Source organism: Trichomycterus rosablanca, chromosome 10 (assembly GCF_030014385.1).
Source record: "Trichomycterus rosablanca isolate fTriRos1 chromosome 10, fTriRos1.hap1, whole genome shotgun sequence".
Lineage (NCBI taxonomy): Eukaryota > Metazoa > Chordata > Actinopteri > Siluriformes > Trichomycteridae > Trichomycterus > Trichomycterus rosablanca.
The window spans coordinates 27,570,229-27,593,706 of NC_085997.1; the positions used below are offsets into that span (position 1 = coordinate 27,570,229).

Here is a 23,478-nt window from a genome sequence, read left to right on the forward strand (position 1 = left end):
TTGTAGTTCAGCGGTGCTTTAGGTGGGATAAGGTGTAGTTTTTGTAACAGACTTTTCTGTGGTTGTATTGTGACAATGGTTTGATGGACGTTTCTACACGAAGTGAGTGTGTTTTGACCCTTTTGGGCTTCCATAGTTCATGGACTAACGTGCTTGACTCAGCTTTCCGGTATTTGGTACCTTAACAGAATAAGTTAATAAAAGTGTTCTGCTCCCGACAACTTGTGAATATAGCGTGTATTTATTTCTTTATTAAGAAAGTGCATCACTACGCTCGGTTACATTATGTTAACAAACCGCAAATGAAAAACGGTGGCAAGTCCGACATTAAAACGTTTGTTCTACCAGTCAAGTCTCAACATGAACTAGAATTTGCGTTAACGGCACTATTTTTTTTAATCGCGTTAAATTGAAATCGCGTTAATGCGTTATTATCGCGTTAACTTCGACAGCCCTAATATATATATATATATATATATATATATATATATATATATATATATATGGACAATCGTGTCCTTCCTGGTCAAACAGACAGAACGTAGCACCTAGAGTAATAAATCCACCCTTGATATGAATCTGCAGTAATATCTTTACAGTCTCACGTCTTAGTGTGGCATCTGATCAAATACCTTCCACCACCGAGCTAAAAAAATCCTCATTAGAATTGAGGAAGGTGGGATATGGTAGAGGAAATATCATTTGGAGGTGTGGATGTGTGGTGAACCAGTCTTGTATGGCATGTGCATGATGGAAGATGACATTGTCCTATATAACAACATATGAGGCGATGTGTGCGCCACTATAATGTCTCTCTAGAGGTTGGAGGAAAATGTCATACAGGCTGTGGAAGAATATTCTAAAACGAGTGCTGTGGTGTATGGACCAATGGTCGATGAATATCCCTTGGCTGATTAATGGCAGCACAGATAGTTATACCCCCCACCCTTTGTCCAATGATGTTTCTTGCTCTGTGATGCTTCTTGGTGAGGGTAAAGCCAGCCTCATCAACATACAAGTACTTCTTTGGGTTGTGACTTGCATCAAGCACAAGTATTCTCTAAAATGAACATAACGCAGTGTTAAAACAGTAACCACAGCATGAATGTTGTACACAGTAAAGTATTTATACCACTGACACTCCTGTACATACACATATCTTCACTCTTTCAGCCGTTCAGAGTTCCTCTCAGATTGATTTGCTTTATGCGTACTTTGTCTATTTTCAGTGCATGTTTAATAGTTTATATGGCAACATCATGTTGTGAAATATGTGATGCTGCAATTTGCCAAAACCATGACAACAACTGTGCTTTCTTGGTTAATTAAACAAGCATCTTCTCACCTGGTGGTCCTACCTCTGTTCTACAAAATAAAACAAACAAACAAATAAATATGTACTTACTGACTGATTTACTCTCTCACTGACTTACTCACTTACTGACTGACTTACTCTCTTACTGATTTACTCACTAATAACTTACTGACTTACCTACTGACTTACTGACTGACTTACTAATTTACTTACTCATTTACTGACTGACTAACTATCTTACTTACTTACTGATTTACTTACTAAATGACTTACTCACTGACTGACTTACTCTCTTACTGACTTACTGATTTACTTACTAAATGACTTACTCACTTACTGACTGACTTACTCTCTTACTGACTTACTGATTTACTTACTAAATGACTTACTCACTGACTGACTTACTCTCTTACTGACTTACTGATTTACTTACTAAATGACTTACTCACTGACTGACTTACTCTCTTACTGACTTACTGATTTACTTACTAAATGACTTACTCACTTACTGACTGACTTACTCTCTTACTGACTTACTGATTTACTTACTAAATGACTTACTCACTTACTGACTGACTTACTCTCTTACTGACTTACTGATTTACTTACTAAATGACTTACTCACTTACTGACTGACTTACTCTCTTACTGACTTACTGATTTACTTACTAAATGACTTACTCACTTACTGACTGACTTACTCTCTTACTGACTTACTGATTTACTTACTAAATGACTTACTCACTGACTGACTTACTCTCTTACTGACTTACTGATTTACTTACTAAATGACTTAATGACTTTCTGATTTACTTAATAAATGACTTACTTACTGACTGACTTACTCTCTTACTGACTTACTGATTTACTTACTAAATGACTTACTGATTTACTTACTAAATGACTTACTGACTTACCTACTGACTTACTCTCTTACTGACATACTGATTTACTTACTAAATGACTTACTGATTTACTTACTAAATGACTTACTGACTTACCTACTGACTCTCTTACTGATTGACTTATTGATTTACTTACTCACACATTGACTGACTTACTTATTTACGTACTCACTTACTGACGGACTTACTGACTACCTTACTGTTTTATTTACTTATTGATTTACTTACTTACTGACCTACTCTTTTACTGACTGAATTACTTTTTTACTTACTGACTTACTTACTGACCTACTCTTTTACTGACTTACTTTCTTACTTACTGACCTATTCTTTTACTGACTTACTTTCTTACTGACTAATTTACTGATTTACTTACTCACTTACTGACTAAATTACTCACTTACTCTTACTAACTGACTTACTAACTGATTTACTTACTTACTTACTAAATTACTCCCTTACTCTTACTTACTGACTTACTGATTTACTTACTCACTTACTGACTGAATTACTCACTTACTCTTACTTACTGACACTGATTTACTTACCCACTTACTGACTGAATTACTCTCTTACTCTTACTGACTTACTGATTTACTTACTGACTGAATTACTCTCTTACTCTTACTTACTGACTTACTGATTTACTTACCCACTTACTGACTGAATTACTGCCTTACTCTTACTTACTGACTTACTGATTTACTTACTGACTGAATTACTCCCTTACTCTTACTTACTGATTTACTTACCCACTTACTGACTGAATTACTCCCTTACTCTTACTTACTGACTTACTGATTTACTTACTGACTGAATTACTCCCTTACTCTTACTTACTGACTTACTGATTTACTTACTCACTTACTGACTGAATTACTCCCTTACTCTTACTTACTGACTTAATAACTGACTGACTTGCGTACTTACTGCTTTAACCTACTGACTTAATTACTGACTTGCTTACTGACTGACTTACTAACTTATTGCTGACTTCATTACCGACATACTTGCCGACCTACTTACTTACTGTACTACATATTTACTGACTTACTAACTAACTATACTGACTTACCCACGGTTTCCATATCAGACACCAGTAGGGCAAAGTGTGAATATTTTCAGCTTGAGAACTCATAAGGCTTTAAAGTCTTATAACAGCATAAGGACTTAAATGTGGTTGTACTTGTTGCTCAGCTTTCCTCATGCTCATTCCAGGGTTTATTACTCTATTTACCACAATTGCTGGAATGTCTCTGGAAATATTTGTTTGTCTTTGCCACCCTCTTCATCTTCCTCTGCCTCTTTCAGAGTCCTTTCCTGCTCCATTTTTGTTTTGTTTGTGCTTAGTTCAGCTTTTTTCCGAGTCAGCTTGTGAGTTTATGTGCCTCAGGAAATAAAGTAAGTGGATAATTATGGTGAATTGTGCTTTCACAGCCGAGAATGGTGGTTAATTTATTAGCAGACTGAGCATTGTTACATGATGCAGTAATTGGAAAAATGAGACAGGTGTGTTGCTTTGCAAACTACATTGAATCAATGAGAATGTGTTCATAGATGTGAAGGAATATTGTCTGATTAAGGGGATTGTAGCATAATGAATCAATTATTTAAGATATTATTTCAGTTTTAATGTGAATGAGAAAATGAGAAAAAGCTGGCATAGCTTTCCAGACACATTCCAAAATCTTGTGGAGTAACTCCATATTAATACACGTTTTTGGAATTGTTATACAGAGTCCACATACTTTTGGCCATATAGTTTACATGCACGTAGCAGACTTTTCTCCACATTAAATTGGTTCACAAATCACATGGATGTTGAGAAATGAAAATATTTGGCAACGTGCTGAGATTTGCACATTCTGCAGCTCAGCAGCCTGCCCGCTTTACTTCTTTTTTTTTTTTCTGAGTAGATGAGTGTCCCAAGCAGACACGATCTTAACACAAGCGCCGGCACCCGAGGGCATGTACCAGCCACTCCAAGAGGGGCGTATCATGACCCTGTCTTGTTCTGAGCAGTTAAGAACGATCGGATCGGCTGTTCTTGTGAATAGGGAATCTCAGGCTTTGACTAGTAATCCTGTTTGCTGGCGTCCCAAGACTTCTTGTACCTTATCTTTGTTAAAATAAATTTGGTGGGCAATGTGGAATGTAGTGGTGAATATTGACAAGAAGATTAGATAGTGTGCACATCCAAATGTTTCTCCTCTCAGGAAAGACAGCAGGCATCGCTCACAGGAGCAGTGTGCAATTGATCTCGCCTGTGTGAAGGAAAAGTGAAAGTCATTCCTCATTTTTCATCCTCACTATTCTGCATTTTACAGCAATTTTATGTTATTGATGCCTCAGCCATACTAATATAGATACTAGAGGAGGCAGAATTCTCAAATTCCTTATTCAAGTAAAAGTAAAAAAAAAGTATATTATTAGCTACATTCATTCATTGTCTGCTTTACCACCGCTTTATCCTATTTAGGGTCGTGGTGGGTACAATTCACTTGGCGAAAGGCAGGAAACACCCTGGACAGGTTGGCAGTCTATCACAGGGCTAACACACACCCACCTAGGGGGACTTTAATTCTCCAATTAACCTGACTGCATCTTTTTGGACTGTGGGAGGAAACCCGCACAGACACCTTCCCACCACACAGACACCTTCCCACCACACAGGACCTTCCCACCTGGGAATCAAACCCAGATCCTTCTTGCTGTAAGGTGACACTGCTACCCACCAAGCCACCATACCACCTTATTAGCAATACTAAGCCATCAAGATGGCATTGGATTAAAAGGGGCTGTAGTAAGCTGACCTCAGGTGCCAGCACTTATGATGTGCCTAGAAGCATTGCATGATGTACACTGACCAGGCATAACATTATGACCACTGACAGGTGAAATGAATAACACTGATTATCTCTTCATCACGGCACCTGTTAGTGGGTGGGATATATTAGGCACCAAGTGAACATTTTATCCTCAAAGTTGATGTGTTAGAAGCAGGAATTATGGGCAAGCGTGAGTATTTAAGTGAGTTTGACAAGGGCCAAATTGTGATGGCTAGACGACTGGGTCAGAGCATCTCCAAAACTGCAGCTCTTGTGGGGTGTTCCCGGTCTGCAGGGGTCAGTATCTATCAAAAGCGGTCCAAGGAAGGAACAGTGGTAAACCGGCGACAGGGTCTTGAGCGACCAAGGCTCATTGATGCACGTGGGGAACGAAAGCTGGCCCGTGTGGTCGGATCCAACAGACGAGCTTCTGTAGCTCAAACTGCTACCTGGCTAGGCACCCAAACAGGCACAACTGGATAATGGGAACAGAAGTTAAACCTCACTTTACAGAGTAAGGCATTTGTAAAACAATTACAGACAAATCATCACTGAATCATTTACACTGTATGGAGTCGACTTTTTAAGTATAAACAGCTTAACTTTTGGTGCTTGAAATCCAAGAATTCATGCAGTAGTGGGTAGACGTTAAAAGTAATGCAAATAATATGCAGTACATAATCATACCATTTACTCTGCTACAGATTTTTAACTGTTCCATTTTAGCACTGAATAGAATTGAAATAATTGTTTTGGCACAGTATTTTGTATGAGAGCATTCCAATGAGTGACTAAACGGTGTACATACTGGCATTTTTACAACTATTGACACAAAACAGCAGCACAAATATGCAAACAAAAGCTACATTTGTTATCCTGGATTGCTCTATTGTTCCATTCCAAATACATTGTGTTATTTGTTTGACTAATTTAAAATCTGCCTGGTTCACCAATCCAGTTTAATCCAAAAGTGTTGGTTCTGAATGTCACTTAATCCAGCTGCAGCAGATCCAAAATACAGCCTTTGTCCAAGGAAATGATTTGAAATATACACTGATCAGCCATAACATTAAAACCACCTCCTGGTTTCTAAACACACTGTCCATTTTTTCAGCTCCACTTCTCTACATACTTTTTCACCTTGTTCTCCAATGATCAGGACCCCCACAGGACCACCACAGAGCAGGTATTATTTAGGTGTTGGATCATTCTCAGCACTGCAGTTACACTGACATGGTGGTGGTGTGTTAGTGTGTGTTGTGCTGGTATGAGTGGATCAGACAAAGCAGCGCTGCTGGAGTTTTTAAATACCGTGTCCACTCACTGTCCACTCTATTAGATACTCCTATCTGATTGGTCCACCTTGTAGATGTAAAGTCAGAGACGATAGCTCATCTATTGCTGCTGTTTGAGTTGGTCATCTTCTAGATCTTCATCAGCGATCACAGGACGCTGCCCACAGGACGCTGTTGGCTGGATATTTTTGGTTGGTGGACTATTCTCAGTCCAGCATTGACAGTGAGGTGTTTAAAAACTCCATCAGTGCTGCTGTGTCTTATCTACTCATACCAGCACAACAAACACTAACACACCACCTCCATGTCAGTGTCACTGCAGTGCTGAGAATGATCCACCACCCAAATAATACCTACACTGCGGTGGTCCTGTGAGAGTCCTGGCCATTGAAGAACAGCATGAGATGGGGCTAACAAAGCATGCAGAGAAACATGTGGACTACAGTCAGTAATTGTAGAGCTACAAAGTGCTTTTATATGGTAAGTGGAGCTGATAAAATGGACAGTGAGTGTAGAAACAAGGAGGTGGTTTAATGTTATGGCTGATTGGTGTATATAGTAATGAAGATTTTTGTGTATTTGTGATAATGTTTGTAGTTGTTTACATTTACAATTTCGTAAGTACATGTCAGCTTAAGTGCTTGGTAAAGAGGTGGGTTTTATAACGGTCTTTTGAAGACAGCGAGAGACTCAGATGTTCAGACAGACAGAGGATGCTCGTTCCACCACTTGGGTGCAAGTACAGAGAAGAGCCCTGATGCATGTCTTCCTCAAGTTCTGGGTGGAGGATCAAGTCAAGCAAGACTAGTGGCTTGAAGGTTGCATAGTACAGAGAGGGGTTTTATTAGACCTCAAAGGTAGCTTGGGGCTGGTCTGTTTTTGGCTTTGTAGCCAAGCATCAGTGTTTTAAACTGAATGCGTGCAGCTACAGGAAGCCAGTAAAGAGAACGCACCAGTGGGGTGATGCCAGATGTGACAGAAAGTACCAACCCTATTTTAAGAAACAGTTAAAATTAGTTACAGTTTCTTCCAAACGCTTCTAGAAACTGTGGCTCAATTTCTCAAAACTTTAAATACAACCCGAAAACTCCAAATATCTTGCAACATGAAACAACAGCACTTTAAACCATGTTCTCTGTTTTTAAAACTGATTCCTTCCACCAAAACAATACACACTGCTACTGTAGCTAATTGTGACTCTTAAACTGTCGTCTCTTTAAAAAAAAAAAAGCACTGAAGCATCCAGCATCTTATTTAGGTCAGGGCTTGTGTCCTCATCCACATTTTCAGCATTCAGCATACTCTTTTATCCAAAGCGTACTTTAACAGTGTATTGTCTAAGCAATTGAAGGTTAAGAGCCTTGCTCAAGGACCCAAAAGTGTCAGTCTGGCAGTGTTGGGGCTTGAACCAGCGACCTTTCGATTACTTGTCCAGTACCTTAACCACTAGGCTACAACTGCCCTATTATCCACATTGGCTGTGATGTTCTCCATGGTCATGTAGTGGAAAAAAATCCCTAACATTCATTGGTGTGGATGTCGTCTTATGCCTCCTCCATCGTCTGGAGTAGTACCACATGCTGGTGGTGTCTGCTTTTGTAATAAGAAACAGGGAATGTGATGGAGGGTACAGCACTGTAAAATGTGGGTTGTTGGTAAACCAATCGTGGACCTCAGCAGCCTGGTGGAAACTTACATTATATCAAATTACAATGTAGGTGGACGTTTCTGATTCCTCTTCCTGTGGGTGGATGATTATTTTTTTGAGTTTTGAGAGTTGTGCGTGGGGATGTATGACCCCAGGCTGACCAATAGCAGCACACACATGGTGACATTTTCGCAATGCTGCTAAGGGACATTGACAGTGCCAGGCCTCAATCTGTATGTGCTATAACAGCGTGGATATATAAACACAGAGTGTGTGTGTTTGACTGGTCTGTCTGCTGTTCACATCTGTCTTCTATTGAAAATGTATGGTGCATTATGAAGCAGGTGAAGTCTTGGGTCAAGAAAGAATAGGCAGTAATTCCACTTGCAAAACTCCAACAATTTACAATATATACACTGATCAGCCATAACATTAAAACCACCTTGTTGTTTCTACTACACTCACTGTCCGTCAGCTCCACTTACCATATAGAAGCACTTTCTACAATTACTGACTGTAGTCCATCTGCTTCTCTGCATGCTTTGTTAGCCCCCTTTCATGCTGTTCTTCAATGATCAGGACCCCCACAGCAAACTCCACACAAACAACACACACTAACACACAACCACCATGTCAGTGTCACTGCAGTGCTGAGAATAATCCACCACCCAAATAATACCTGCTCTGTAGTGAACCTGTGGGGGTCCTGACCACTGAAAAACAGCATGAAAGGGGGCTAACAAAGCATGCAGAGAAACAGCTGGACTACAGTCAGTAATTGTAGAACTACAAAGTGCTTCTATATGGTAAGTGGAGCTGATAAAATGGACAGTGAGTGTAGAAACAAGGAGGTGGTAATAATGTTATGCCTAATCAGTGTATTAGTACTGCTGATCTTTTAATATTTGATCTTAGGCCTGTCCTATTAGTACTTGACACAAGATGAGAAAGCACTCTGGATGTTATAATCCTTCACAAAGCATCACATGCTCACTTTTTCACAATTTGGAGGAATGTTGAGCATTTTTTACTGTCAAGAAAATCATCATACCCAGAGAAACAACCCACATGGACAACAGGAGAAAATGCTAAATTCCAACTTGCTACTCATATATGTGGAAGTCACAATAACTCTACACCTCCCCATCATAATTAGGTTAAACCGGTGTAACTGTAGTGATTTACAAAGATATATGAACACTATGAGCTCAAGTGCATTTGGTGTTGAATTTAGAAAAACGCAGTAAATACAAACCTGCTACCAAATACTGTAATGATTACAGTGAATGCTGGGCGGCACGGTGACTAAGTGGGTAGCACTGTCGCCTCACAGCAAGAAGGTCCTGGGTTCGATCCCCAGATGGGGCGGTCCTGGTCCTTTCTGTGTGGAGTTTGCATGTCTGTGTGGGTTTACTCTGGGTTCTCCGGTTTCCTCCCACAGTCCAAAGACATGCAAGTGAGGTGAATTGGAGATACTAATTGTCCATGACTGTGTTCGATATAACTGATGAATCTTGTGTAATGAGTAACTACCATTCCTGTCATGAATGTAACCAAAGTGTAAAACATGACGTTAAAATCCTAATAAAACAAAACAGTGAATGCTAAAGCTAGTGACAAGAAATTAAACAGTGTGCCATGCTAATGCTAAACTAGGCTAAAGGCTTATCTACAGGCTAAACTAATTGCTAGGGACAGACAAGATTAATCACTAAAAACAGACCAGTCTAAGTGCTAAACTACACAGTATGCTAAATGCTATGCTGACTGTTAAACTATACACTATGTAAAATGCTATGCTGTGCTAGCACAGCAAAGGGCAGAACTGTGAGTACTGTTAGGAATAGGGTGGCCAGCCGTCCGGCTTTAGCTCGGACAGTCCGGTTTTTCAGCTGCCAGTCCTCCGCCCATGCAACGCTAGGACGGACACTTAAAAATCCTCCTTTTGGAATGAACTGGTTACATTTTTTATCAATATTATCTGTCATTGGCTCAGGTACATGTCAAAACAAATGATCGCCCACCACTGGCCAATCGCAGAAGGTCCGCCCTCTAAATGCTAGTCTGTGATTGGGTGGTTGAATTTTGCCCGCTCGCTCTGTTCTGCATACACCTCTACTTGAGTCAGTTAGTAAACTTTTGGAGGCAGCGAGGAACAGACTTAAATATCAAAAGTAGACACAACATGGTGAGTAAAACAGTAATTTGTTATAGAATTCTTGCTTAAATTGGTCAAAAACTCTGTTATATGGGTTATGGTTTAATTCTGTGTGTTGCAGTATCATGTCCCCCTGTTCCTGGTATGACGTCCTCCTTTTGGGGTGTAATGTCCTCCTTTTTGTGACTATGAATGTGGCCACCCTAGTTAGGAACTGGAGTTTGTTACAGAAACAGTAGAAGGATGAACACACACACGCACACTAAATATCAATAAAATATGTAGTCTTTAAAATATACATCACACAAGCACAAAGGAAAGAAGGAAAAACAAGTAACCTTGATGCAGTGAATACGTTATCACGTCAGCAGCATCTGTGATGTGTAAATGGCATCGTCATATGTTTTTGTATCCTGTTAACATGATCTGAGAATAAAACAGACAAACTCACAATCACAACATTATAAACATCATGACCTCAAAGAGGGTACCGAGAGTTGAGACAAATGCCGTGAGCTATGCCAGAGGACATTCAGCAAGAGAGGACTAGAGATCGAGTGACTGGCATACAGATGCCCAGGGCACTGTCTGTGCTCAGAAATAATACAGCCAGAGCAGCTAACTAGCACTGCACCACATAAATATTTTAACATGAATATTTTGGTAACCACAGCTAACATCAGTGATACGCGGTATAAAATAGTACATTGTGTGAACACCATACTACAAACAAGCAATACTGTTGTGTACCTAGTTTATTGATTTTATACCTCTGTGTTGTTTATTTACTATCTGATTCACTATTTAATTAATGCTTGATCAATTTTTGCTGCATTTGGGACACATGATGCACTTCATGGTTAAGTATTAAAAATTAATACGCTGGTAAGACATGTGATGCACAAGGTTTGATGCTGTATACAGGAGACACATACAGGAAGCTGGTTTATGTCCATTTTGTCCTGTTCTCCAGTCCAGTTTTTTAAACTCTAATATAACAACCATGGGCACACACAGTATGTGATGAAGTATCTATGATGACCCTATGTGTGTTGATTTTAGGTTTAAATCAGAAAAGAGTCCTCGTCTTACAATTATTGAGTAATTTAAAGTATTCAAATGTATTCAAATGTCGTGGCAGTCCAATGATTTCACATCCTTTTTATCTGATTATTATTATTCTTATTTCATTTTTTATATTCAATAAAAAAACATCCTCAATTTTATTTTAGGTTTTATTTATTTTTATTCATTTATTAGGATTTTAACGTCGAGTTTCACACTTTGGTTACATTCATGACAGAAACGGTATTTACTCATTATACAAGATTTATCAGACCAGGCCACCTTCTTCCATTGCTCTTTGGTCCAGTTCCGATGCTCACAGTTCCGTCAGCATGGGAGCCCCATACGCAACAAACTGTGATGCACTGTGTATTCTGACACCTTTCTATCAGAACCAGCATTAACTTCTTCAGCAATTTGAGCTACAGTAGCTCATCTGTTGGATCGGACCACGCGGGCCAGCTTTTGCTCCCCACATGTATCAATGAGCCTTGGCCGCACATGACCCTGTCGCCGGTTTACCACTGTTCCTTTCTTGGACCACTTTTGATAGATACTGACCACTGCAGACCAGGAACACCCCACAAGAGCTGGAGTTTTGGAGATGCTCTGACCCAGTCATCCAGCCATCACAATTTAGCCCTTGTCAAACACTCTCAAATCCTTACGTACTCATTACACAAGATTAATCAGTTCCAGTTTAATGGCAAACACACTCATGGACAATTTTGTATCTCCAATTAACCTCACTTGCATGTTTTTAATCTGTGGGAGGAAACCGGAGCTCCCGGAGGAAACCCACACAGGCGTGGGGAGAACATGCAAACTCCACACTGAAAGGACCTGGACCACCCCGCTACCCACCGAGCCACTGTGCTGCCCATTTTCGGTTTTTAGTAGATTCTTTTTTTTTAATACCAAAAATATTGAGTACAAAGTTTTATGTTCTATGTCATTTTTATTAGTGATTATGATTAATAATAGCTTGTGGTTTCTTTTTGCCCATATAAACAGTGGTTTCTTGCCAGGGGAAAAACCCAAGCAGTCCTATCACACTGGAATGAAATTGGTCCTGAACCAATAAACATTTTTGTCATTAGAAGTTACCATTAGAAAGTGAGTTTTATATCACTATAGGCTTTGATACTGCTCCACATGATAGACTGTAGTTTGTTAATGATAATGTGGACAGGAAAAAAAGCAGAAGCCTGACAGCTTCCAAGTCCATGACAAAGTAAAGCTAGCTTGACTGTGAACAGTGTCACCAATACATTTGGATATCTGAGCTGCAAACATGCAAGAATCTACACTTAAATGGTCTTTATTTTTGCACATATAATAAAGAATGAATATAAACCCTCTGACACTTCACATGTTTGAAAAGCCAATTTACCTGCTGAATGGTTAAATGTCCCCAAACTAAGGTGGTAATCAGTTTCAGCCGTAAGCAACCTTACTTATTTAAGCAGTTCATCCTGTAATGTTTATTAGTTCCAACATAAGTCGTTCCCAAAGCACCACCATTGCTTTAAGTATGTTTTATGTAACGTTTATGAATGTGTTGTGAAGGACACACACACACACACACAATCACACACACACGGGCGGCATGGTGGCTAAGTGGGTAGCACTGTCACCTCACAGCAAAAAGGTCCTGGGTTCAATCCCCAGGTGGGGCGGTTGGGGTCCCTTCTGTGTGGAGTTTGCATGTTCTCCCCGTGTCTGTGTGGGTTTCCTCTAGAGGTCCGGTTTCCTCCCACAGTCCAAAGACATGCAAGTGAGGTGAATTGGAGACGAAATTGTCCATGACTGTGTTCAATATAACCTCGTGAACTGAGGAACCTTGTGTAATGAGTAACTACAGTTTGTCATGAATGTGACCAAAGTGTAAAACATGACGTTAAAATCCAAACAAACACACACACATACATATATACCCACCCATCCTTGTCTGTTCTACTAACCCCCAAATCCTTATTTTTCTCTCCTCTCCAGCATGAAATACAAAAACACTCATTTGGTTTGTCCAGCCATCTGAGGCAGAATGGAACAACTCCAAGCTGAAAATAAATAAGCATATCACCTCTAAACTTGGGACAGACTGCTGCGTTATCTTTTCACTTGAGTTTTATGCACGCTAGCCTGATTTTCTCATCTTGGCAGAGGAGCTTTGCCTGTTTTCAAACCTCCTGCTGAGAGACCTGGCTTTCACCATCAGCAAGCAAAAACAGAGGGTGCATAATTCATGAAGAGTAACCGCGTGATTTATGAATAATGGTTTTAGATCTATGAGTTGCAAAAAACTTTAGTCAATCTGATGGTTTTAGCTTAAATTTTGCATTATTTATATTATAAAATATACTTCATAGTAATAGACAAACACAGCTTGCCTAAAGTAATAACACAAATATGTTTAGTTTTCATGTTTTTATTAACGACATGAATTAATAATTTACAGAACAGTCAGCATAAGTTACTAGTAACCTTTGGGTTTTCAACTTCTTCAAGTCATGGGTTTCAATTGACGACATAAGACTGTATGTGCGGGTTTTAGAAGTGCCAGTGTACAAGTAGAAGTGTAACAATTTACACAAAAAAATTGGCAATATGTCCCAATTAATAAGAATTTTAAATGAGGAAAAATGATAAAAATGCAGGATACTATAGAATTATGTCCACTAAAGCATTTTTATGACCTGTGTGTTTATTAATTTGCTATAAGGAGCATGTTCAGCAATAATCATGCCTAGAGCTCAACGTATACTGTATGTGTATGTATATATACGTATATTCAGATTCATTCATTTATTTTCTGTTTTACCGCCGCAGTGGGTACGATTAATTGGGTCAAAGGTGGGAAACACCCCGGGCGGGTCCCAAGTCCATCACACGGCACACACCCACCAGTGCAATTTCTCCAATCAACCTGACTGTATGTCTATGGACTGTGGGAGGAAACAGGTACTCCCAGAGGAAACCCGCACAGACACTGGGAGAACAAGCAAACTCCACACAAAAAGGACTAAGACTGCTCTATCTAAACCCAGGACCTTTTTGCTGTGAGGAAACAGAGCAACCCACCTAGCCATTGTGCTTCCCCCAGAATGAATCATTTAAAAAATATTTTAGTATCATTAAACCAGGTCTACTACAAGAACTGCTGAAAAGGGCGATACTGCCCACAATTGAGCAAGCTTTGGATTACCACGGGCTTTGAAATAGTGCTGCTCTAAAATCAGCATATCAAAGCTCAAGTTTGTTCATGATCACACAGACAAAGAAAATGCAGAAACAGGAGCTAATTTCTTTTTATTATACAGCAGCATCTTGGCCCATATCAATGTAAAGCTTGCTTTACTGTGGACAGTGTCATAAATGTTCACCATCTGATTAACCAAAGAAATTCTCTCTTAGGACGACAGTTTGGGTTTTTTTTTTTTTATCTTAACCCAGGCAACAGATCACTGGTCCTTGTACTTTTTAATGGGTCCAGGCAGACCAGTCCTATTAATACAGAGATACCAGCTATGGTCAGCTATGTGATTATAATATCCTTTTTTTTCTGTATATTTTTGGACAAAGAAGTGTGTTCATATCATTTAGTCATGAAAAACAGTTTTAGAAATTATTAAAATCCAAAGTCTTTTGACAACTGCAGTCTTGTAGTCGTGGTGTGGCTGCAAATTTGCATTTAAACAAAGGACAAACTGCTTCCTAATTGCTGCAGCCACAAAAAATATGCAGCTGGTGAAGACCATGATGGGTGTTGAAGTATTGCATATAATATTCGACTAAACAGTGTGATGTTGCTGTTTAGAGGCTTGTGTTGACTTTACAAGAAGTTGTGATTTATTTAAAAGCTAAAAAAAAACATCTGAAGGCATGTTGAAAGATGAATCTGAATTTAAAATAGTTTAGGATTCATCAGTCATGTAAATTAATGATGAAATGTGTTTACTATTTTGCATTTGTAGCATGTTAAGAAACTGGGTGAATAAAGCTAGAGAGTAAAGATTTGCAGCAAGTCGATCCAGTCTAAGTTTTTAAGTAAGTGTTCACACAATGCAGTCCTCTCTCCTGTTCTCCGTTTTACTCATTCACTGGCTTTCTCTCTCGTCTCTGGCTCATTCTGTGTTTTCGCTGGCTCGGCACATCGCCATTCTTCTGCGTCTCAGCCTGTGGATAAATATTTCATTGGCTGTTATATATAGCCGGGCTCTCAGTGAGCCAGAGTCAACCAGGCTTTCTCTCCGGGACAGACAATAAGTGGGGAATAAAGTATAGCAAAGGGCACGGAGCTTAAAGAGAACCCTCTTTGCCCTCGTAAACTCTGCCATGGCTCTAGATCTTCACCAAGGTCATCTTTGGTATACTGTAAGTGCACAGTATTGAACGGTGTAGTCCAAAACGGGATAAATAGAGAAAATAAAATAATACGATGCTTCCGAGGTTGCTGTTTGCTGCCTGCGCTTTTATTAAGATGTTTGTCATTTCTGATGACCATCTCAGTTTCCACTAAATAATCTAAAGTGTAACTTTCAAATATCAGTGTGTGCTATTATATTATTGATGTGTAACAGCAGGAGGCGTTTAATACGCTTTTTCTTTTTACAGTCTAATGACGACATGAATCAGTCTGATGTTCCTAGAGTGTGGGCGGCTTTGCGGTTAGACTGTTGGCCAAAACTGCAGTCTGCTAAAAAAGCTGGGAGAGCGTTTACAGAGAGAGCTAGTATAAAGACAATGCGTGTAATCAGACATTTTGTGGAGATTTTTATCAGCTCTATCAGCAAGGAGAATGTGCTATGAAATATCAATCCATGTTTTTGCCGGACACATTTACGGCATTTTATTCTACACTCATCTCTTATATTAGCGGTGTAGATCTCTTCTTTTGAATACTGTGCATTAAAACATACTGTAAAGCTCAGACACGGGGAGAACATGCACACAGACTCCACACAGAAAGGACTTATCTGGGAATTATACCCAAGACCTTCTTGCTGTGAGGCAACAGTGCTACCCATCGAGCCACTGTGCTGCCCCCAAATAAATAATTCTGCCCACAATTGAGCAAGCTTTGGAATACCACCGACTCTGAAATAGTGTTGCTCTAAAATCAGCATCTCAAAGCTCAAGTTTGTTCATGATCACATGGACCAAAAAGGAAAACCGGAGCTCACCTTTTGTACAGCAGCATTGCAGTTAGAACTGATCAAATGATGAAAAACTGGCCAAAACTGCAGTCCAGTAAAAGAACCGAAATGGCTAAGGGTTCCTGTTGGTGAGCGTTTACAGAGAGAGCTAGTAAAAAGACAATGCGTGTAATCAGACATTCTAGTGGAGATTTTTTATCAGCTCTGTCAGCAAGGATAATGTGCTATGAAATATCAATTCATGTTTTTGCCGGACACATTTACGGCACTTTATTCTACACTCGTCTCTTATATTAGCGGTGTAGATCTCTTCTTTTGAATACTGTGCATTAAAACATACTTTAAAGCTCATTTTAGTGACTCACACATCTCTTTGCTTTTATTCCTCTCCAAAAGTGAGTGTCATTAAATCTGAATTTGCATTCAGCATATCCATATTCAAAACATTATAAGCCACTTAAGAGCTATTGTAGACATCATGTTCTATAGGACGCATATTCTTCCCTCTCATTCTTCAAAAGCATTTTCCTTGCTCTGATTCCCCTATGCAGTGAAGCCAGACATGAAGCTATTTCTCTGATTTAAAGCTGAAGTGGGCAATTTAAAGAAAACACTCCAGCTTAACTTGCCTTACATTATATTTTTTTAATAAAACAGAGAGGAGACAGTATAAGGAAAGTAGGCAGCACAGTGGTGCAGTTGGTACAATGGGAACAGAACAATAACATGAGTACTCGGGGCATGGGTTTAATTCTCACCTCCGGACACTGTTTATGAGAAGTTGCATGATGCATATTCTCATCATGACCGCATAGATTGTTTCCTCAACCTCTTAAAAATAGCTGATGCTCTTTCATCCTTAGCGACCCCTCACATCTCACATCTCGCTTTTCATTTGTTTGACCTGATGCCCTCGGGTAGGCGCTTCAGGTCGCTAAAAGCACATACCTCCAGAACTAAGAACAGTTTCTTCCTCTGGTCTATAAGGACCTTAAACAATCAATGTCTACACATTGCTTTGTGCTTGTGGAATCTTTTATTATTTATGTGAAATTCAAAAGTCTAATATTACATCTGGGCTTGTGTGAATATTTCTAGTATTGTTTGTTGTGCCTGGTGTTATATTGACCTTATCTGTTTATTTTAAAGAAATGTTGGTCCTATGTTGTTTGTATACACCCGGGTGTTAGCTACTGCAGTTTTTTTGTATGAATCATACACCGATCAGCCATAACATTAACCTCAACCTCCTTGTTTCTACACTCCCTGTCCGTTTTATCAGCTCCACTTACCATATATAAGCACTTTGTAGTTCTACAATTACTGACTGTAGTCCATCTGTTTCTCTGCATGCTTTTTAACCCCCTTTCATGCTGTTCTTCAATGGTCAGGACCCCGACAGGACCACCACAGAGTAGGTATTATTTAGGTGGTGGATTATTCTCAGCACTGCAGTGACACTGACATAGTGGTGGTGGATCAGTCACAGCAATGCTGATGGAGTTTTTAAATACCGTGTCCAATCACTGTCCACTCTATTAGACACTCCTACCTAGTTGGTCCACTTTGTAGATGTAAAGACAGAGACGATCGCTCATCTATTGCTGCTGTTTGAGTTGGTCATCTTCTAGACCTTCATCAGTGGACACAGGACGCTGCCCATGAGGCGCTGTTGGCTGGATATTTTTTGGTTGGTGGACTATTCTCAGTCCAGCAGTGACAGTGAGGTTTTTAAAAACTCCAGCAGCATTGCTGTGTCTGATCCACTCATACCAGCACAACACACACTAACACACCACCACCATGTCAGTGTCATTGCAATGCTGAGAATGATCCACCACCTAAATAATACCTACTCTGTGGTGGTCCTTTGGGGGTCCTGACCATTAAAGAACAGCATGAAAGGGGACTAACAAAGCATGCAGAGAAACAGATGGACTACAGTCAGTAATTGTAGAAGTACAAAGTGCTTCTATATGGTAAGTGGAGCTGATAAAATGGACAGTGAGTGTAGAAACAAGGAGGTGGTTTAAATTTTATGGCTGATCAATGTATTTCTACCTTGTACTCTTGTACTCTTGTATAGCATCTTTGGCACCATGCTAGGCAATACTTCAATACTACTTTCTACCTGCCAACTACCAGATCAGTTTATTTAAAGTGATAGGTGGTAGAGAAGAGAAATGAACGTACTTGCAGTAACGTAGTTTTGCCAGAGAGGTCCCCATATTTTAAAATCCCTTCAGTGTTCTTCAGAAGAAGTATAAACAGTTTGTCATTTGTTCAGTTTCTGTAATACAAGGATGACATGTTCCATAGTAGGGACTCCCAAGGTAGGCAGAATCCAAAGTAGTTTCCTATTCTCTACATCTGGACATAGCCTATGGTACAGCATGAATTGATGGTTAAGGGCCTTGCTCAGGGACCCAACAGTGGTAACTTGGTGATAGTGGGGCTTAAACTGGCAAACTTATGATTACTTGCCCAGTACCCTAACTGCTGAGCTATCATTGCCACATGTGACATATGTTTTACCTATCCCAGAGTTTAAAGTTTATCCCTATGACAGCTTATGAATATGCGTCTAGCTTGTAAGAATGTGACATGCCTGCCTTTCACAGGCTGTAGATGATGGACTTTAAATGATTGAAGGTTGGCACTCCCTGTGGTACAACTGTCATTAAATGTTTACCATTAAATTTCATTCCATTAACATTTCAACCCAACCCGTCGCATCTCCATGTAGGCCGTCTCTAAATAGATGCCCTGAGAAAACAATATCTGTGTCGTGAGCTTAGATGCTAAAAATTTCAATGTGGTCTCGTTTTATTAGCCAATCATGAACCCTTTCTGAAATGAAACAGTTCTCCCTGTGTGCCAGAAAGCCTATTTAGAGTTGATTATAAATGGGCAAGAGGGAAAGTACAATCACAAATCTTGGAATACAGCAGATATGTTTATATATTCAATGAAAGCAGTGATGGAAAAAGCTATTTTTTAGAGTTTCCTCTAAAAGTAAAACATTTATGAAGTGTAGTGTAGAATGTTTTACATGTTGTATGACTACAGTGTTGAGACCTTAATTTTGTTCCTCACACAGTATTTCTTAAATGTTCTAAATCTCAGTTGGTGGGTGGTTTGTAGGGCAGTGCAAGTTCAAGTTCAAGCATCAAATTTTAATAATTAAAGTGTAAATGTATACAGCTGTCAATACTAATTAAATAACTACACCGATTAGCCATAACATTAAAACCACCTCCTTGTTTCTACACTCACTGTCCATTTTATCAGCTCCACTTACCATATAGAAGCACTTTGTAGTTCTACAATTACTGACTGTAGTCCATCTGTTTCTCTACATACTGTTTTAGCCTGCTTTCACCCTTTTCTTCAATGATCAGGACCCCCACAGGACCACTACAGAGCAGGTATTATTTAGATAGTGGATGATTCTCAGCACTGCAGTGACACTGACATGGTGGTGGTGTGTCAGTGTGTGTTGTGCTGGTATGAGTCGATCAGACACAGCAGCGCTGCTGGAGTTTTTAAATATCATGTCCACTCACTGTCCACTCTATTAGACACTCCTACCTAGTTGGTCCACCTTATAGATGATGATCGCTTATCTATTGCTGCTGTTTGAGTTGATCATCTTTGAGACCTTCATCAGTGGTCACAGGACGCTGCCCACGGGACGCTGTTGGCTGGATATTTTTGGTTGGTCAGTCCAGCAGTGACAGCGAGGTGTTTAAAACACTCCAGCAACACTGCTTTGTCTGAAAAAAAAATCTGGAATTTGTTTATTTTCTTGAACATTTACTGATTGACTTGTATTGTATTTTGTAATTGTACTTTGTGAATGGAAACCCTGTTTTAGCTAAACCAGTAACAGATTCTTGGGGCCACTATTAAAATTTTTATTCACCCATAACATTTCTCCAAACATGGATGGATGGATGGATGGATGGATGGATGGATTAGATTAGATTAGATTAGATTAGACTAGATTAGATAGATAGATTGATAGATAGATTGATTGATTGATACTTTATTGATCCCGAAGGAAATTAGAAGAAAATTTACATATAAATTTAAATGATATATAATATATGTTATCTCATTAACAATGACATTTCTCAGGTTTTTGTCAGACTGTTGTGTGTGATGTCGTGTGTGATGTCATAATAATGAGGTCTAAACTCAAAGTTGCACCAAGTAATGCCTCTAAATAACACAGCTGATCTGAGTAGATTTGTACTCAACTTCCAATTTTGCTAGTAACTGAGACCTGAGATCAAAAGAATCCTGACTTTGATCCAGGTGGGTGGTAATTATTATGGACATCAGAGCTTTGGAAGCCTGTCTGGTTGAGACAAAACCAGAGTTTGAGCTAGATAGACAAGAGAATGAAAGGTCTGCTGATACTATTGGTATGTAGTTGAGTGGCATATTGTGTATTGTACAAAAAACATGTCAACATTGGAATTGTTCAATAAAAAAGGTAAATTATCTTTAAATGTGGTAGCTTAGTGGGTAGAGCTTTGGGCTATTAATTGGAAGATTGTTGGTTCAAATCCAGGCTCTGCTATGCAGCCACTGTTGGACCATTGTTGACCAAGACCCTAAACCCTGTCTGCTCCAGGGGCACTGTACATGGCTCATGGAAAAAGAATGTGTATATTTATATATGACAAATAAAAGACATTGTATGCACAATGCAAAATATGCACAATATAAACTGTATAATATTATGAAGGTATTCTCATATTGGCTCGCCCATCATGTTGCTCAATCAGGGCCATTCGCTGGTTCCGAGCTGTTGCCATTGCCTATGCTTTGCGAGCTTCACTGAGTTCAGTATTATGTTTTGATTAGATGTCCCTGGGCTGACATAAAGCAAAAGTAATTGTGCTTAAATCCACTGGAGGGCTGAGTTTTGTCCTTACTGTCACGTCACATTACACAGGCATGTCTTGTCCATTCAGAGCTGTCATACTATCTCAAGGTGTCAGTTCTGAGTGCCAAGAGAATTCAATTTACCTAGCCTCAAAATGTGCCTTACTTCCCATCTAATACTCTATAATTGTGTTGAGTAAAGCTTTTGTGGCTGGTATTTGTCTGTCATCTGAGTTGTTTATTACTCAGGAGAGTACATCCTGACTTGTTTTTAAGAGGGTAGCCAAATCTTTTCCCTGAGTAGATTTCTGTTAAGCTAATGTGTTATAGATCTTTAAATATTAACGTACGTTGGGTTTATGTTTACTTAATAAAATCATTTAGCATGATGGTTCTGCATTAGTAAGGCTTTGTGTGTAAAAACACTTTTTAACTTAAAATAGATAAATAGATGGATGGATGGATAAATGGATGGATGGATGGATGGATAAATAGATAAATGGATGGATGGATGAATGGATGGATGGATGGATAAATAGATAAATGGATGGATAAATACTGTAGATAAATGGATGGATAAGTAGATAGATGGATGGATAAATGGTGGATGGATGGATAAGTAGATCGATGGATGGATGGATAAATAGATAAATGGATGGATAAGTAGATAGATGGATGGATAAATGGTGGATGGATGGATAAGTAGATAGATGGATGGATGGATAAATGGTGGATGGATGGATAAGTAGATAGATGGATGGATGGATAAATAGATAAATGGATGGATAAGTAGATAGATGGATGGATGGATAAATGGTGGATGGATGGATAAGTAGATAGATGGATGGATGGATAAATAGATAAATGGATGGATAAGTAGATAGATGGATGGATGGATAAATGGTGGATGGATGGATAGATGGATGGATGGATAAATGGATGGATAAATAGATAAATGGATGGATGGATAAATGGATGGATGGATAAATAGATAAATGGATGGATGGATGGATAAATATATAAATGGATGAATAAGTAGATAGATGGATGGATGGATAAATGGGTGGATGGATAGATGGATAAATGTATAGATGGATAGATGGATGGATAAATGTATAGATGGATGGATGAATAAATGGATGGATTGTGAGCCACAACCCACCATTGATGGCACAGACTAAACCTTTGGTGGATTCTCCTTTCATACCCAATCTTGATTCCCTTACTTATTACCAATTCACTCAATTCATTCATTTTTACTTTAGCCAAAAAAGTTAACAAACCACATATTTCACCACAGATTTTTTTTTTTTATTACGTTTTGCACAATGTCCCAACTTAATATGTAAGATCTGCATTTAGTTTCTGATCAGAGCAACAAAACAGAGGCAAAGACAGCCCATAAACACAAGATTTAGTCAGTCTCCTTGTCATGTTTGTATTCCTTTTAACAGTGTTGTCACAATGCAGAGATGACCCAAGGTCATTCCTAACACAAACATGGCAAATGTTCAAGCTTAACAGCAAGTGTGTTGGTGAAAACGGTAACACATTGTTCAAACCTTTCAGTGTCTAACCTTGTACTCCCTACATTTCACTCAATACACAATTTAAAAAGAGAAATAATGTTTTTATTTATTTTTTTAAAAATTGGTTTAGGCATCCATGTTTTGCTTTAACTTACCATATATTGAGAAACAATAGGACATGTGATTTCTCTCTTTTTGCCTGCATGTTTCATTTTATTTTATTTTTGCTTTGTCCTGATCAGGGTTGCGGTGGGTTTGTTTTCACTAGGAAACATGAGACAGGAATATCCTGGAAAGGGTGCCAAGTCTTTGGCCAATCCCCCTCTTTTTCCAGTCATAGCCAATCATGTCTGTGTAGATGTCCGGTCGGCTTATAGCACTACTGAGATATGAAACCCCAGATTTAATGGTGGTGGGCTAGGACAGCCCTTTGCAAACTTTATTTAGTTTTTGCCCATTATTTTAACAGCGACCCAGGCAACACATCAAAACACATCAAATGCCGCTCAGGTGGCTCAGCGGTAAAACACGCTAGCACACCAGAGCTGGGATTTCAAATACATCTTATTGAATCTCAGCTCTGTCATCCGGCTGGGCTGGGAGGCTGCATGAACAACGATTGGCTGTTGTTCGTAGGGTAGAATGAGTCGGATAGGGACCTCATAACTGAGCGAATTATGACC

The 23,478-nt window shown here is 39.2% G+C and overlaps 1 protein-coding gene across 1 annotated transcript in view; it reads left to right on the forward strand.

Moving 5' to 3' along the window:
• Positions 1-23,478, forward strand: part of nrg3b (neuregulin 3b) — a 362,708-nt gene that overhangs the window by 167,442 nt on the left and 171,788 nt on the right. The gene's annotated exons all lie outside the window — the stretch shown is intronic.